The sequence below is a fragment of the Pongo pygmaeus genome, chromosome 19, assembly GCF_028885625.2.
Source record: "Pongo pygmaeus isolate AG05252 chromosome 19, NHGRI_mPonPyg2-v2.0_pri, whole genome shotgun sequence".
NCBI classification, from domain to species: Eukaryota; Metazoa; Chordata; class Mammalia; order Primates; family Hominidae; genus Pongo; species Pongo pygmaeus.
In genome coordinates this window covers 70,223,435-70,239,809 of record NC_072392.2, presented here as the reverse complement: position 1 = coordinate 70,239,809, position 16,375 = coordinate 70,223,435, and the positions used below count along the sequence as shown (strand labels likewise).

Here is a 16,375-nt window from a genome sequence, read left to right as displayed (position 1 = left end):
CAATTATCTGGCTCATTTCAGGTTCAAACTCCCTTTAGCCTGAAGTATCTGGATCTCATAGGGGAAAGGTCTGAGAAGTGGTGGCTTGTATTCCTTTGGCTTTTCAAGGAGTTATTTCCCTTTGCTGCGGTGAGCACGGTCCTGCCTTAGAAAATGGGTAGGCAAGAAATAGGGGGGAAGGAAAGTGGAATTAAACAGAACATCTGAGAAACGCTTGACAAAAACCAGGTCTTACCTACTTCCTGGGCAGCCAGGACGAGGCCTTGAAGTTCTCCACGCACTTGCCCCAGAGGACCACCGCCCCACTAACAGAAGTCACAGGCTTTTGCCTGCTGGGGACTTTCATTCCACATTCAGCAATCATTTCCTGAGCGCCTACTATGTGCCCAGCACTGGACTGAGCTCTGGGGCTTCAGCAGGGCTGCATCCCACCAGTTGGCAGTGCTGATGTGGCAGCAAGCAAGAGGTCTTGGCTCCTAGAAACAAGTCCAGGACACAAGAAGGGGGACAAGCCTGCTGGGCAAGAACTTCTGGCCAATAGCAGCACTGCCTTTTCAGGGCCAAAGTCCTAGTGCAGGGGCGGAGCCAGAAGGTCGGGAGCACCCCCTTCCAATTGTCTATCAGAAAAAGGCCAACTCCATGGTGCAGATGGCCCATTGCAGGGAGGGGTGGGGCAGGCAAAGAGATGGCTAGAGGCTCCTGACCCTCAGTCGGAAGTTTCTGAGAACACCAATTAGCTTTCTTTAATTAGTAAAGTAGGGAGCAAATGAGCATATATTTCTTCTGCTCTGATTAAAAGCATTTAGGTCAGGTTTTCACAGCCAGGATTACCCAGTTTAAGCTGTCCCAAGAAGAGAATTGTTTATTTTTTTCTTTGTATTTTCAGGCAGGGGTCTGAATACTATTAGCCAACCATTGGCTTCTCGTCACAGCCTCGAACTGCTGAGCAGGTGGGTGGTGGTTGTGTAGCGCAGTGAGGGGCAACTAGAAATGAGTTGGAGTCTTTCCTGTGCCAAGTCACATTTGTATGAAATGTATAGACAATTGAGGAGCAGCCAGGAGGGCTTGGGTTTGGAGTGTAAGTATGTATGGAGGGGGAGGGTACAATTAGCCAGATAATCCAGTTCTCCTAATTTGTCTTAACATAGTCCTTGAAAAAGGAAGTTTCTTTACTTCCCAGACCCCAAAGAAGCCTGATTTTTCTCCTGGGAGATCTAGCTTGGTCAATTCACACATGTGGGGAGATGGACAGGAAACTTAATAAGCTGGGAAAGAAGAGCTAAGTCCTTCTTTACACTCTGTGTCTAAAAAGGCCACAACACATGAGGCTGGGCGTAATTAGGAGGTCCCCCAGGATAGTCAGGGGTCACATGCTGTTTATCTCTTACAAACAAGATTACTAAAATATTAGGGAGCAAATCCTTCCTCTTTAAGTCCAGCACTTGGTATTCCCCAGCCTCTAACCTTGGCTAAATCAGCCCCAAGTAGAGCTGGGGTCCCTGAGGAAATGGAATAAGTGAGTCAATAAGGGACACAAAGGAACATTCTATTGCCCAATCCCCGTTACTTAGGAGGCTGTTTCCAGATAGTCTTCCCTTCCAGGAGTTCTGGTATGGTTTTTAGGCCCTGGGAAGCTGCTTAAGCCTGATTTCCTTCCATTGCTGGTCCAACCACTGGCCAGTCCAAGATCAGCTTTCCCCAGCAAAGCTCTTCCCACGTTCTCAGGCTCCCAGCTGCTGGGAAGGAAAGACTGACTCTCACTGGGAGCCCAGACCCTACAGGTTAATGGTGGGGAGAGGACACTGCCACCAGAGTGTTTTTAAAGGTGAAGGCTGGCTTGGCAAAATGGAGATGTCAGCCAAGAGAAAGGGTGAAGAACTACGTAAACTGACTATTTGGCCTCGGCATTTCCCAGACACCAGCTCCTTTGATCTATCCAAATTGTAGTTGTTAACTTGGTGTCTGAGGAGTCTGAAACTCTCCGAAATTGTGGGATTTGGTGAGTACTACATAAGCGCATTTTTTTTCTGGGTAGAGGGGAATCAATATTGTTCATCAAAATTTAAATTATCATATCAGGGAGCGGCCCCCCAAAATGTTAAGAACCTCTCATCCACCGTTCTCATACAACCAACCAAAAATGTAATGCAGAGGGAGGCATTGTAATAGACTTGGGTATCTGATAAGACAAATTAAAAGGACAAACAATTTACTGTTCCACAAGGTTGAACAGATACTGTCACCTGGACTTTTTGGAACACCAGGCACCAGGTCACAGGTGCTGGGGACTCTTGGACTCAGACCAGTCAGGCCACAACACCCAATCACTACCTCCTCCGTATTTGCCTGTGCAGACGAGGAGTATGCAAGGTCTCTGTGTCTCTAATCAAATTAATATGGAGCTTTTATCCACTGGGGCCTGGACCTTCCGCCATTTGCCACCTTGTCCAAAGCTATCTCATACCAAAAGAGAATTGAACGTTTCAGGAAACACTTCCCCTTTGCAAATGCCCTTCTCTTGGGGAATGGGTATAGTGTCCAAATCTCCAGCTCCCACCATTTCCAGCCAGCCCTGAGGAACTGTCTGAGACCCAGGAGCCCAGAGATCATCAGCGGGGGCCAACAGCCATGACCTTTGAGTTTTCTTGGCCGCTGGGCCACAAAAAGGGTGCAAGAGGCAGCTGGACAGGTAGACAGAAGTAGGCACAAAGAAAGAGGCCCTGGACGGCTGCCAGAGAAAAGACGGAGAATGACAAAGAGAGAAGTGAAATAGCTGGACTGGAGGCGGGAACTGGAGCGCAGCAGGCAGGTGGAGTGGCCAAAACCCGTGTGCTAAGAAGAGCCCACAGGGGCGGCAAGGGCGGCAGAGGCGGCCAGGCGCGTCTCCGTTCCCCATCTTTACGGGGAGGTTAATGACCTCCTCAGCGCCCCCTCGTCCCAAACCACCCAATTACAACTCCTCAGGCTCCTTAATGCTCTGATTAATTGGTTGGTTCGGGCGGATGGAGGTGCTTCTCTGCCGGGGACCTGGCGGGGTTTCGCTAGATCATTTGTTAATTGTGGGAAGTAAGGTCGCATCCGGGGAGAGGAAATCCAGGGCTGGAAAAGTGGGTGAGCGGCGCTGGCGCAGGCGGCCAGGAGAGAGCAGATGAACCGTTCGTTAGGAGCAGCGAGGTAGTCGGGAGCGCTGAGATCCAGAGACTAGGACCCACTCCCTCTCTGAGCAGCAAATCAGGAAGAAGATGCTCTCTCGGTAAGGGCGAGGGAGCCCGGCATGGCGCCCCACTCCGGGCTCGGTCTATCCGCGCGCCAAGATCCCGCTTGGGGCGAGGCGTTGGGTCAGCGTTTAGAGCCACTCCCTAACCTGGTGGCTGGGCATAGCCTCCCTATCCCACCTCATCTTCCCCCCATCCCCGACAGAGGAGGTTGTGAATCTACAGGCCCTTGACGTTGAGGCGTCGGAGGGCGCACCTTTGTAATTGCGGCCTCCTTTCGCCCCTTAAGTGCCGCTTCCGGGCGCCTAGGCTGGATATGAAAGCCCCGTTCCTAATCCTCTGCTCTGGCCCCCTCCTCCGGACTGCTGGGACTCTAAGCTAGGCCCTCCCCAGGTTCCATCACTGCGGCGCCAACCCGCGGCTGGGCTGTCCGCGAGAGGGAGTTGAAGGCGCGCGGAATCCCGAGGTGCAGCTGACCCTCCTCTCAACGCCGACTCTGCCGCTCCCGCCCGGTCACCTCCCTGTCGGGCAGACTTCCTGTTCTTCTGCTCACAGCAGGGAGGCAGTCGCCGAGCCGGTCAGCAGCTTGCACGGAGATCTTCAATCTGCGCCCAGCCCCGGGACACAGGTGCAGATCTCCAGCAGAGCACTGCGGAGTGCGCGCCGTCGAGCACTAGGGAATCCTAGACGGAGGACTTGGTCCATTCCACGCAGTCCCAGGCAGGTCCGCAGCGGAGGGACGCATTGGTCTCCAACCCCTGGTCACGACTTCCGCGACCCTCCACCCCCTGAGAGACCTGGTCCCACGGAGCTGTCCCCCCAGGAGCCGCAGCGGGAATAGCAAGGCAAAGGGGACCACTCAGCCTCCAGGAGGAGCCCTGAAGCGAAAAGATTGCTGCGGGGAGCCACGTTCCCTCTGGTTCACCTCGAAGCCCAGGAGCTCCGGTCCCTGGACCAAGGAGCGAACAGACCTGAGGAAGAGGTAAGAGGAGGTTTAACGAGTAAAAATTTGGACTCTCTCCTCTTATATTGCTTTAAAGCATGAGGAATTTGGGCACTGACTTCTCTCTCCTTAAAGAAGTTTCTGGCGTTCTGGCCAGTCCTTGTGTGTCTGCACCCAGCGCCTGCAACAATTTAAGGAGGAACTTTACTGGGTGGTCGCGGCTTGAGAGTTCACAGTTACCTTTTAAAAAATCATTACTATTACTTAATATCTAGGTTATTTTGGACTAAGCCCCCATCTTCGCTCCAGCCGAAATTAGGCCTTTAACAGTACTAGGGAGTGCTTCAAAAGAGGAGGGCTGTGGAGGAAGCGACTCAGACGGCCCCAAGAGGAGAGATAGGAAGGAGTGGGGGTTTTGGCCTTAATGATCTCTGCAAGTTAAAGGCCATTATTCCTATAACCGCAGCTGGGGAAAGGGCAGAGGAGGTAAGGACGGAAAGTGGGCTGAGGGTGGCCACTTTGGCATCTTCTTGAGAAAGGAGACATTTGAATTCCCGGCCCAACTAAAAGCCCTGAGATGCTTTTGCCCTTTGCTTTACAGACAGTGATGGCAAAGAAACACTGCCACCAGGGTGTTTTTAAAGGTGAAGGTTGACCTGATAAGCACTGAGATCAGCTAAAGGAAAAAAAGAGTAAAGACCCACATTTGGTCTTTTAGTTTTCTGGCTAAATCTGGCATCATTTTCCAGACACAAACTTCTCTGATTAATCCAAATAGCTCTCAACCTGAAGTTCAAGGAATGCGAAATCCTCTGAAATTGTGGGATTTCACTGTTCTAAAAGGAAGTCAGTTGTCACTTTCTGAGAAGCCCTGGGAGGTGAAGGAAGCAAGAGGAGGTATATGAGGAAAGGGGGTGAGAGGCCCTAGATCTAGCTCTCTAAACATTGAGTGCTGGACCCCCAAGCTCTGAAACTCAAGCTGACCCCATCTACACATTGCCAAACTGAGTGGAAAGTTGCAAGGCAGTCAAGGAGATAAATTTTATTTACTGCTTTAAGGATGAGTTTGGGTGTCTAAGCAGATTATAAATCTGGGTGTTTTCAGTATTTGTTTCTTTCTTTCAACTATTCCTGATTTTTGGCCCAGAGTAGTTTCTGGGGCCCTTGGGGCAGTCAGGCAAGAGAGGGACTCAGACCTCCAGTCCCTTGATCTTGCCTTTACTTGGTGAAGAGCCCAAGATTCCCTACTGGCAGGCAGGGTCAGAACCAAGTGGGCCCTAGGCCTTGCCCCAACCCCCCAGCCCTCAGGACTCCTTTCTCTGAGACCAGGCCTCTGGCCAAACTGCAGACTCCCTCCACACCTGGTCACTGGAATAATGATGGCATTTTTGATTTCTCCCATTTTTGAAAACTGCAGAAGCCCCAAGGAGGAAGGAGGTACCACTGGATCTTGGGGTGCTGGTGGGGGATCGTGGAATCAAATATCCTCTAAGCCTGTGAGGACAAGGTCTACTAGGATGACTTGATGTCAATTACAGCTCTGAGTGCTGCCTGGATAGGTCAAATATTCCCTCCTTTCCCTCCTCATTCCTTCCGTTCAAGCCCAGAAAATTCACAGATTTTCTGTTTGGAGAGAGAGAAAAAAATGGGCAAAACCTGGGAGTAAAAGGGAGATGAGGGAGAAGAAAACGAGGGAGAGGAACCAATAGACTAAAACAATGAAACTCTCTAACCCAATAGCACTTTAAGATTGACTTTTAATCTGGCCAGAAAAAAAAAGAAGTTGGAGGCAGGGTGGGTGGGATGTGAAATTCCCAGCCCAACAGATCCTCCTGTCATCACGGGCTCTGTGCGTTCCCAGGTGGTGAGAACCCTGTCTGTCCTGGGGGCGGGAGAGATGTCCTGGGTCTTTCAAGTTGCAGTGTGGGGAGTGAGGCTCTTTCTAAGGGTCTCTGAGGTCTCCCACAACACCTTGCTTGGACTAGCAAAGCCTTTCTTTGCATTTCCTCTGGGGCACTGTGTATGTATATCCCTGTGTAGGGTGGTGTTCTAAACCACCGCAGAAGGTGAGCAATTCTCCTCCCGGCGAGCCAAGGGCTATATGTTTGGGGTGGAGGAGGCTTCATCCCTTCTGGACTGGAGAAATGGGGACTTGGAGCCAAGTGTGCCAGACTTTAGGGAAAGAGAGGAGCTGCAGCTCCAAAAAGGGATTTGGAGGGAAGATCCTATCAGGAAAGGCCCCCCGACTTGCTTCCTCAAAGGGTTAGGGAAGTGCACTGAGAAAAGAGAATTTTCACTCAAGTCTTCTCCATTAGGCATCTTTGCGCTTCCATTTGTACTGGAAAGCACAGTCCTGGGCAGTCAGTTGCACATTCCTCCTCTGGTATGTGGAATATGTGAAATATACCATGCAATGTTCTACTTTGGGAGAGGGTAGGCATATAGATGAAAATATGAATTTCCCTTCTACTGCCTTTATTATTGAGCACAGTTGGGAGCACATAATTTCACGTCTCTTTCGCATGTCTGTATAAATCCTCAATCTTTGAACGGTGCTTGACTACTCAGAGAGTCACAGTTGCTGTCATATAAGATTCCTAGCCGTCTCCTGCGGGTTACTAATTCCTCTCAGACTCCACAATACCCACGATGCACGATGCACACCCCTTTATGCTTGCTTTTCTTTACATGCCTTTTCAAAGGCGAATAATTTTTGTATTGACCCATGAGTCAGTCCACACAGTTTGAAATCCTTTGGATGCCCTCTGCCCACTCCCATAAACAACAGGCCCCTCCACAAAAATGCACATGCCCCGTTTTTGTGAGTGTGAGTTTCAAATAAGATGGCGGCTCCTGGCATTCCTTAGATTCAGATACACGCTCTCTCAGGCAGGAGGCTGCTCACATTCCAGAGGGGAAGGAAACCTATGCGGCCCCCAAAAGCCAAAGCAACAGACTTTCCCAAGTATTCTGCCCCCTGCACTGCAGGAGGCAGCTAGAGAGACAGCGCGCGGGAGAGCTGGTTCTGCACCTTGGGGACCTGGGGCCTTCTGTCTAGACCAAGAGTTCCAGGCCATTTTCTAATTTCCATTAGGAAAAGTGGCCCTTCTTCCATCCCAAGCGATTCCTCACCCCCAAGGTTGCTCAGGGCGGCTGGCCCTTGCCTCTCTCACGGCATCCGCCTGGAATCCGGGGTTGTGAGCAGGAGGCCCAGGACGCAGGGCCTCAGGCTGGGCGGGGCACTGAGCACTTGGCTCTGGGGAGCCAGGGTTTCCGGTAGAACGAGGGGAGGCGACCCCCTTTCCCCACACACATCTTCTCTTGGAGAGGTAGGGTCGGGTGGAGACAGGGAGGCCAAGGCGTTTTCGGGTGCGCCCCGGGGCCCTACCCGGGAAGCTGCCTTGGTCTGGAGATCAAGGTTAAGCCGGTGGCCCCGGGTAGCCCACGCCTGCCACGGGCGGTTGGTCCTGAAAGCTCGGGCCACGGGGCTGCCCAGCTTGGAGAGGGGCCTTTCAAGCCGCAGTCCCCAGCTGCGAGAGGAAGGGCTGCGCCCGCCTCCTCACCTACCTCTCGGAACCACGCCGTCCGCCTCGCGTCTTCGTAGACTGCAGGAGTCCAGGGCTTCTGGGGACTGTGACGGCGCCCAAGGCGGGGGATGAGGCGGCTCCAGGTCGCCGCCCTCTGCCCCGCCTCTGTGAGGCCTCTCGAGGCAGTGTCTGTGTCTGGGGCAGCGACGCCGACGGCGCTGGGGGCGCGAAGGGGCTCACGCTCCTGCGTTCCCCTGGCGCCGGTGAGTGGCGGGCGAGGACAGGGTCCGGGAGGGGGATTGGCGCTAGCGCTTCCTGCCTCCGCCTGGGCGGGGCTCGGCCGTCTTACCTGCCCCCACTCGCGGCGCCGTCGGATCCCAGAGCGGTTGGTGAGGAGATGGGCCCGGCGCGCCGCGGGGAGGCCAGAGGCGCGGAGGAGCAGCGCCCAGAAGGTCGGAGAGAGCAGAGAGAAAGAGAAGAGAGAGAGAGAGAGAGAGAAGAGAGGGAGAGAGGGAGAGAGGGAGGGAGGGAGGGAGAGAGAGAGACAAAATATGAGAATATAAAAGGCAAGAGAGAAGCAGATCCAAGGGCGCGCCCAGAGAAACATCAAATGCACAAATAGACAAAAGAGCTAGAGGAGAAAGCCGAGTCCCAGGGACTGAAAGAAGCCATGGGCGTCTGAAGCGAGCGACAAGTTATCCTTGCGAGTTGGAAATGTGAGAGGGAGGGGCGAGGCCGAAGGAGGCTGAGAAGGGGAGGGGGCGCTCACACCCTGGGCGGGAGGCGACTGATCCACACGTAGGGCTCCGAATCCGGAGAAAGAGAGCTCCGGACCCTCCTCCGCCCTCCTCCTGCCCCAGCTGCAGCCCAGCGACTTCCCGCCATCCTCGGACACCGAGCGGCTCCTGCCTGGGGTTGTCCCACCGGGATGGCTGCACCAGGCTGAAGGTTGTCCCTCTACCTGCCTCCTTTCTTCTGTTCCCTGTGCCTTACATGGGTTCCTCCCTATTCTATGAACCCAGAGGGAACGACCTTGGCCAAGGTTAGAGAAGGAGCTTGAAAGTTTCACTTTCCATCTTAGCCCTCAGGACGCCTTTGCGTTTTGGCCCTTCGTTAGCGTGTTATCCTGGAATTGCAGGCTCTTCTCTTTATTTCTGAGACCCAAATAGAGGTTCTAACCTCCCTACAATCAGTGAAACTATGACAAACAGTGGCATTCCTGGCTGTCTGGTCTCTAAGGAGTGGCCCCCCTGCCTGACCTCAGCCCTGAGACCCTGCTTCCTCCTCAACCTGCATGGGACTGGGGACACCTCCTCACAATCCAGTCCCTTCCTGCAGGTGGTTGTCCAGGGGGCATGTGGAGGTGTGCCTGAGCTCTGTGTCCTAAGCCTGGCTCTGCCACTGACTTCAGCCCCCACCCCTTCTCCTTTTAGGCCTCAGTTTTTTCTTCTGTAAAATGGGCAGAGTGATTTTACAAGTGATTTTACCAAGTGAGAAGTGTTGAAATATCTTACTATAATTGTGGATTTGTCCATTTCTCCTTTCAATTCTATCATTTTTGGTGCTTCATATATTTTTGAAGCTCTGTTATTAGGTGTGTACCACATTTAGGATTGATGTGTCTTCCTAGATGTGTACCACATTTAGATTTAGGATAGATGTGTCTTTTTTTTTTTTTGAGATGGAGTCTTGATCTGTCGCCCAGGCTGGAGTGCAATGGTGCAATCTTGGCTCACTGCAACCTCCGCCTCCTGACTTCAAGAGATTCTCCCACTTCAGCCTCCCGAGTAGCTGGGACCACAGGTGTTTGCCACCACGCCCGGCTAATTTGTGTAGTTTTAGTAGAGACGGGTTTTCACCATGTTGGCCAGGCTGGTCTCGGCTCCTGACGTCAGGTGATCCGCCTGCCTCAGCCTCCCAAAGTGCTGGGATTAGAGGTGTGAGCCACCACACCTAACCATGATATGTCTTCTTATGCTTTGCTTCTGCAGCCTCCTCTCATTTGCAGGTTCTGTTGAGCTTGAACTGCTGAGAGAAAAATACATCCGAATGGGAATTTTATTCTATATCCACATAAACATGAATATAGAAATATGACAAAACTAAATTTTGCTTCCAAAATGTTTTTTTGTTTGGTTTTTTTTTGGGGGGGTTTTTTTGTTCATTTTTTTCTGAGACAGTTTCGCTCTTGTTGCCCAGGCTGGAGTGCAATGGCACAATCTCGGCTCACTGCAACCTCTGCCTCCCAGGTTCAAGCGATTCTCCTGCCTCAGACTCCCTAGTAGCTGGGATTACACACATGTGCCACGACACCCAGCTAATTTTTTGTATTTTTAATAGAGACGGGGTTCCTCCATGTTGGTCAGGCTGGTCTCGAACTCCCGACCTAGGTGATCCGCCTGCCTCAGCCTCCCAAAGTGCTGAGATTACAGGCATGAGCCACTGTGCCTGGCCAACGCTCAGCTAATTTTGTATTTTTAGTAGAGACGGGGTTTCTCCACTTTGTCAGGCTGGTCTCGAACTCCCGACCTCAGGTCATCCGCCCGCCTCAGCCTCCCAAAGTGCTTGGATTACAGGCGTGAGCCACCGTGCCTGGCCCCAGAATTTTTTCTATTTGGGTCTATTTTTCTACTTTTTCTTCACTTTTTGTTGATATATAGTATACATGCAGTATAGAACCTAATATTAAACCTCTGGCTAAATATATTTTTGCATAGATCCCATTTGTGTAACCACCACCTAGATCAAGATGTTTCCGGCTTACCAGAAGGCCCCATTGTAACTCCTACCAATCAATAGCTCTCTGGTCAATCCCTCCATACCCGCTAACAATTATTTGGCTTTCTATCACCATAGATTAGTTTTGTCTAATCCTTCAACTTCACATAAACATGAGTATGTATTCTTTTGTTTGGCTTCATCTACTCAGTATTACTTGCGTAAGACTCATCCATGGTGCTGTATATGGCAGCAGTTCATTCATTTTATTATTGTGTCATATTAATTGTATGAATATATTACAATGTATTTAACCTGTTTGGCTCTTTGTGGACTTAAGGGTTGTTTTCAGTTTGGAGCTATTACAAAAAAGCTGTTATGAACATTACATCTGTGTCTTTTGATGGATGCCTGGACTTGGAGACCGAGGAGTGGAAATGCTGGATAAGAGAGTAGGAATATGTTTGTTTGTTAAATAATGACAGTTTTCCAAAGTGGTTGACCAGTTTACACTCCCACTAGTAATGTGCGGGATCCATAGAGAAGTAAGCTTTACAAAAAAAAAAAAAAAATGACAAAGAGGACCCAGGACCCAGTTACTGCATATCCCTACCAACACCTGACACTGTCTCTCTCTTCATTCTGGTGGGTTTGTTGTAATCTTGCAATGAGGTTTTTTGCTTGTTTGCTTTTCGGGTTTTTTTTTTTTTGTACATTAAAAAAATTGTGGTAAAAACATATAATAAATTTTACCATCTTAACCTTGTTTAAGTGTACAATTCAGTATGTTAAGCACATTCACACCGTTGTGCCACAGATCTCTAGAATATTTTCATCTTTCAAAATGGGACTCAATACCCACTGAGTAAAAATTGCCCCCCCATTCCATCCTTTCCCCAGCACCTGGCAATTATCATTTTACTTTGTTTCTATAAGTTTGAATACTTTAGATACCTCATATAAGTGGAATCATACTGTATTTGTCTTTTTCTGACTGATTTGTTTCACTTTGCATGTCTTCAAGTTTCACCCACACTGTAGCATGTGACAGGATTTCTTTATTTTTTAAGGCTAAGTAATATTCCATTATATTTATATACTACATTTTGCTTATCCATTCATCTGTTGATGGCTGTTTAGCTTGCTTCCACCTCTTAGCTGTTGTGAGCAGTGCTGCAATTAATATGGGTGTGCAAGTATCTCTTCAAGCTCTCTCTTGCTTTCAGTTCTTTTGGGTATACATTAAGAAGTAATATCGGCCAGGTGCAGTGGCTCATGCCTGTAATCCCAGCACTTTGTGAGGCAGAGGCAGGTGGATCACCTGAGGTTAGGAGTTCGAGACCAGCCTGGCCAACATGGTGAAATCCCATCTCTACTAAAAACACAAAATTAGCCTGGCATGAAGGCGGGTACCTGTAATCCCAGCACTTTGTGAGACAGAGGCAGGTGGATCACCTGAGGTTAGGAGTTCGAGACCAGCCTGGCCAACATGGTGAAATCCCATCTCTACTAAAAACACAAAATTAGCCTGGCATGAAGGCGGGTACCTGTAATCCCAGCAACTCGGAAGGCTGAGGCAGGAGAGTCGCTTGAACCTGGGAGGCGGAGGTTGCAGTGAGCCAAGATCGCACCATTGCACTCCAACCTGGGCGACAAGAGCAGAACTCCATCTCAAAATAAATAAATAAATAAATAAATAAGTAAATAAATAAAGTAATATTGCTGAGTCATATGGTAATCCTATTTTTACTATTTTGAGGAATCTTCATACTGTTTTCCTCAGTGGCTGCACCATTTTACAGTCCCACCAACAAAGCACAGAGTACCAATTACTCCACATCCTTGTCAGCACCTGTTAATTTTTGTTTTGTTTTGTTTTGTTTTTTGATAGTGGTTATCCTAATGGGTGTGAGGTGATGTCTCACTGTAATTTTCTGTTCTTTGGCTTTTTTTTTTTTTTTTTTTTTTTTTGAGACGGAGTCTCGTTCTGTCGCCCAGGCTGGAGTGCAGTGGTGCGATCTCGGCTCACTACAAGTTCCACCTCACGGGTTCACGCCATTCTCCTGCCTCAGCCTCCCGAGTAGCTGGGACTACAGGCGCCCGCCACTACGCCTGGCTAATTTTTTGTATTTTTAGTAGAGACGGGTTTTCACCATGTTAGCCAGGATGGTCTCAATCTCCTGACCTCGTGATCCGCCCTCCTCGGCCTCCCAAAGTGCTGAGATTACAGGCTTGAGCCACCGGGCCTGGCCTTTTTTTTTTTTTTTTTTTTTAAGATAGGGTCTTTCTCTGTTGCCTAGGCCAGAGTACAGTGTCACAATCATAGCTCACTGCAGCCTTGAACTTCTGGGCTCAAGTGATCCTCCCACCTCAGCCTCCCAAGTATCTGGGACTACAGGCATGTGCCACCACTCCTGGCTTATTTAAAAAGCACTGGAATTACAGGCATGAGCCTCCATGCACAGCTGTGGGAAGAGTTTTGATACAAATTCAATTTCTTGCTGGGCACAGTGGCTCATGCCTGTAATCCCAGCACTTTGAGAGGCCGAGGCGGGTGAATCACCTGAGGTCCAGAGTTCGAGACTAGCCTAACAAACATGGAGAAACCCCATCTCTACTAAAAATACAAAATTAGCCGGGTGTGGTGGCGCATGCCTGTAATCCTAGCTACTCAAGAGGCTGAGGCAGGAGAATCGCTTGAACCCGGGAGGCAGAAGTTGCTGTGAGCCAAGATCGCACCATTGCACTCCAGCCTGGGCAACAAGAGTGAAACTCCGTCTCAAAAAGAAAAAAAAAAAAAACACAATTTCTTCGCATGCATAAGACTATTCAGATTATATACTTCTTCTTGGGAAAGCTTTGGTAGTTTGTGTTTTTCAATAAATTTGTTAATGTATTCCATAGTGTTGAGTTTATTTGCCTATAGTTGTTCCTAATATTTCCTTAGTATCCTTTTAATGTCTATATGATCTGTAGTGATGTTCATTCATTCCTGATAATGGTAATTTGTGTTTTCTCTTTTTTTCTTGATCAGTCTGCCTTTTTAAAAACTGGCTGTTTTTAAAACTGGCTGGTTTCATTTTCTCTATTGTTTACACATTTTCTATTTCAGTAATTTTCACTCATCTATATTATTTCCTTCCTTCTGCTTACTTTGGGTTTAATTTGCTCTTTTATTTTTTTCTAACTTCTTAAGGTACAATCTTAAAGTGTTGCTGCTAGACCTTTCTTCTCTTCTAATGTAAGTATTTAATGCTATAATGTCCCTGTGAGCACTTCCTTAACTGCATTTACACTTTGTGACATGTGGTATCGTTCAGTTTCCTTTAGTTCAAAATATTTTCTAATTTTCTTCATGCTTTCTTATTTGATCTATGGGTTAAGATTGTGTTGTTTCATTTCCAGACGTTTTGGCTATTGTTGTTATTGATTTTCAGTTTACTTCTGTTTTTGTCAGGGAACATAATTTATATAATTTCAATCCTTTTCAATTTATTGAGAATTAATTTATGGCTCAGATTATGGTCTATTTTGGTGAATGTTCCATGTACACTTGAAAAGAATGTGGACTTTGCTATTGCTGAGTGGAATATCTGTAAAGATAATAAGGTCAAAGTATTTGATGTTGTTCAAATCTTCTGTATGCTTACTGATTTTCTTTTTACTTCTTTTATCAGTTACCAAGTGAGGAGTGTTGAAATATCCAGCTATAATTTATGGATTTCTCCTTTCAATACTATCATTTTCGGTGCTTTATGTATTTTTGAAGCTCTATTATTAGGTATGTACCACATTTAGAATTGATATATTTTCTTAGTGAAATGACCCCTTTGTCATTATGTAATACTCTTCTTTGTTCATGGCTATAGTCCCTGTTCTAAAGCGTAACTTATTTTCATATATATATATATATATATATATATAGAGAATAGAATATATATCTAATAGAATATATATATTCTATTGTGTATATATATTTCTATTGTGTATATATATACTCTATATATATACTACATATATATATACACACTATATATATATATGTATATAGCCAGCGTGGTGGCTCATGCCTGTAATCCCAGCACTTTGGGAGGCCGAGGTGGGCAGATATTTTGAGTCCAGGAGCTTGAGACAGACTGGCCAACATGGCAAAACCCAACCTCTACTAAAGTATACAAATTAGGCCAGACACAGTGGCTCACACCTGTAATCACAGCAGTTTAGAAGGCCAAGGCAGGTGGAGCACTTGAGGTCAGCAGTTTGAGACCAGCCTGGCCAACATGGTGAAACCTCATCTCTACTAAAAATACAAAAATTGGCCGGGTGTGGTGGCGCATGCCTGTAATCCCAGCTACTCTGGAGACTGAGGCAGGAGAATCGCTTGAACCTGGGAGGCGGAGGTTGCAGTGAGCCAAGATGGCGCCATTGCACTCCAGCCTGGGCAACAGAGCGAGACTCTGGCTCAAAATAAAAAATAAAAATAAAAAAATAATGGCGTGGTGGTGTGTCCCTGTAATCCCAGCCTCTGAGGAGGCTGAGGCACAAGAATCTCTTGAACCTGGGAGGAGAACGTTGCAGTGAGCCATGATAACCACCACTGCACTCCAACCTGGGCAACAGATATCCTGTCTCAAAAAAAAAAAAAAAAAAATATATATATATATATATATATATATCATGTTAATATAGTCACTCAAAATTTTTTGATGTGAATGGGAATTTTTATCCTTTTATTATTGACCTATCTGTGTCTCTATATTTAAAAGCGATTTATTGTGGGCAGAATATAGTTGAGTCTTGTGTGTGTTTGTTTGTTTGTTTGTTTTGAGACGGAGTCTTGCTCTGTCGCCCAGGCTGTAGTGCAGTGGTGCAATCTTGGCTCACTGCAAGCTGCGCCTCCCGAGTTCATGCCGTTCTCCTCAGCCTCCTGAGTAGCTGGGACTACAGGCGAGTCTTGTGTTTTTAATCAGTCTGACAATCTCTACTCTTATATTGATATTTAAACCTATTGACTTGGTTAAGTTGAAATCTACCATCTTGCTATCTTCTTTTTATTTACACTATCTGTTATTTGTTCCCCTTTTCCTCTTTTTCTGCCTTTTTTTAGATTGACTATGTTTTAAGATTTCTTTTTGTTGTTGTTGTTTTGTTTTTGAGACAGAGTTTCGTTCTTGCTCCCCAGGCTAGAGTGCAATGGCACGATGTTGGCTCACTGCAACCTCCGCCTCCCAGGTTCAAGCAATTCTCCTGTCTCAGCCTCTGGAGTAGCTGGAATTACAGGCGCATGCCACCATGCCCGGCTAATTTTTGTATTTTTAGTAGAGACAGGGTTTCACCATGTTGGCCAGGCTGGTCTCAAACTCCTGACCTCAGGTGATCCGCCAGCCTCGGCCTCCCAAAGTGCTGGAATTACAGGTATGAGTCACTGGGCCAGGATTTCTTTCATTTCAACTAACTGTTGGCTTATTAACTCTACTTTTTTGTTTCAATTTTTAGTGGTTACTGTTATTTTAATGTATTAGTCAGATTTTTCCAGAAAAACAAAACCTATAGGAGATAGGTAGGTAGATAGATAGATAGATAGACAGATAGATAGATAGATAGACAGATAGATAGATAGATAAATAGACAGACAGAGGAGGATTTACTATAAGGAATTGGCTTGCATGGTTATGGAGGCTGAGAAGTCCCAAGATCTGCAGTTGACAAGCTGGGGACCCAAGAGCATCAGTGGCATAACTCCAGTCTGAATCTGAGTCCAAAGGCTGGAGAAGACCAGTGTTCCAGCTCACAAACAGTCAGGCAGGGAGAGCCCTCCTCTACTGGCAGGAGCGCCTTTTTGTTATTGTCAGTTCTTCAATCGATTGGATGTGGCCCACCCATATTAGGGAGGGCAATGTGCTTTACTCTGTCTATTGATTCAAATAATGTCATGCAGAAACACCCTTGTAGACGTACCCAGAATAATGTTT

The 16,375-nt window shown here is 47.7% G+C and overlaps 1 protein-coding gene and 1 long non-coding RNA gene across 2 annotated transcripts in view; one reads left to right on the top strand and one right to left on the bottom strand.

Annotated features, from left to right (window-relative positions):
- HOXB9 (homeobox B9) overlaps positions 1 to 8,383 on the bottom strand; it is a 32,099-nt gene extending 23,716 nt beyond the window's left edge. The window contains exon 1 of the transcript XR_010124673.1: positions 7,726 to 8,383. The gene's annotated coding sequence lies outside the window, so the exon portion shown is untranslated. The remainder of the gene's footprint in view (positions 1 to 7,725) is intronic.
- LOC134738720 (uncharacterized) lies at positions 1,588 to 15,818 on the top strand. The gene is made up of 5 exons (XR_010124684.1): positions 1,588 to 1,999; positions 3,609 to 4,197; positions 13,600 to 13,644; positions 14,081 to 14,184; positions 15,586 to 15,818. It is a non-coding gene; the product is annotated as an uncharacterized LOC134738720 (long non-coding RNA).
- The last annotated feature ends 557 nt before the right edge of the window (positions 15,819 to 16,375 follow it).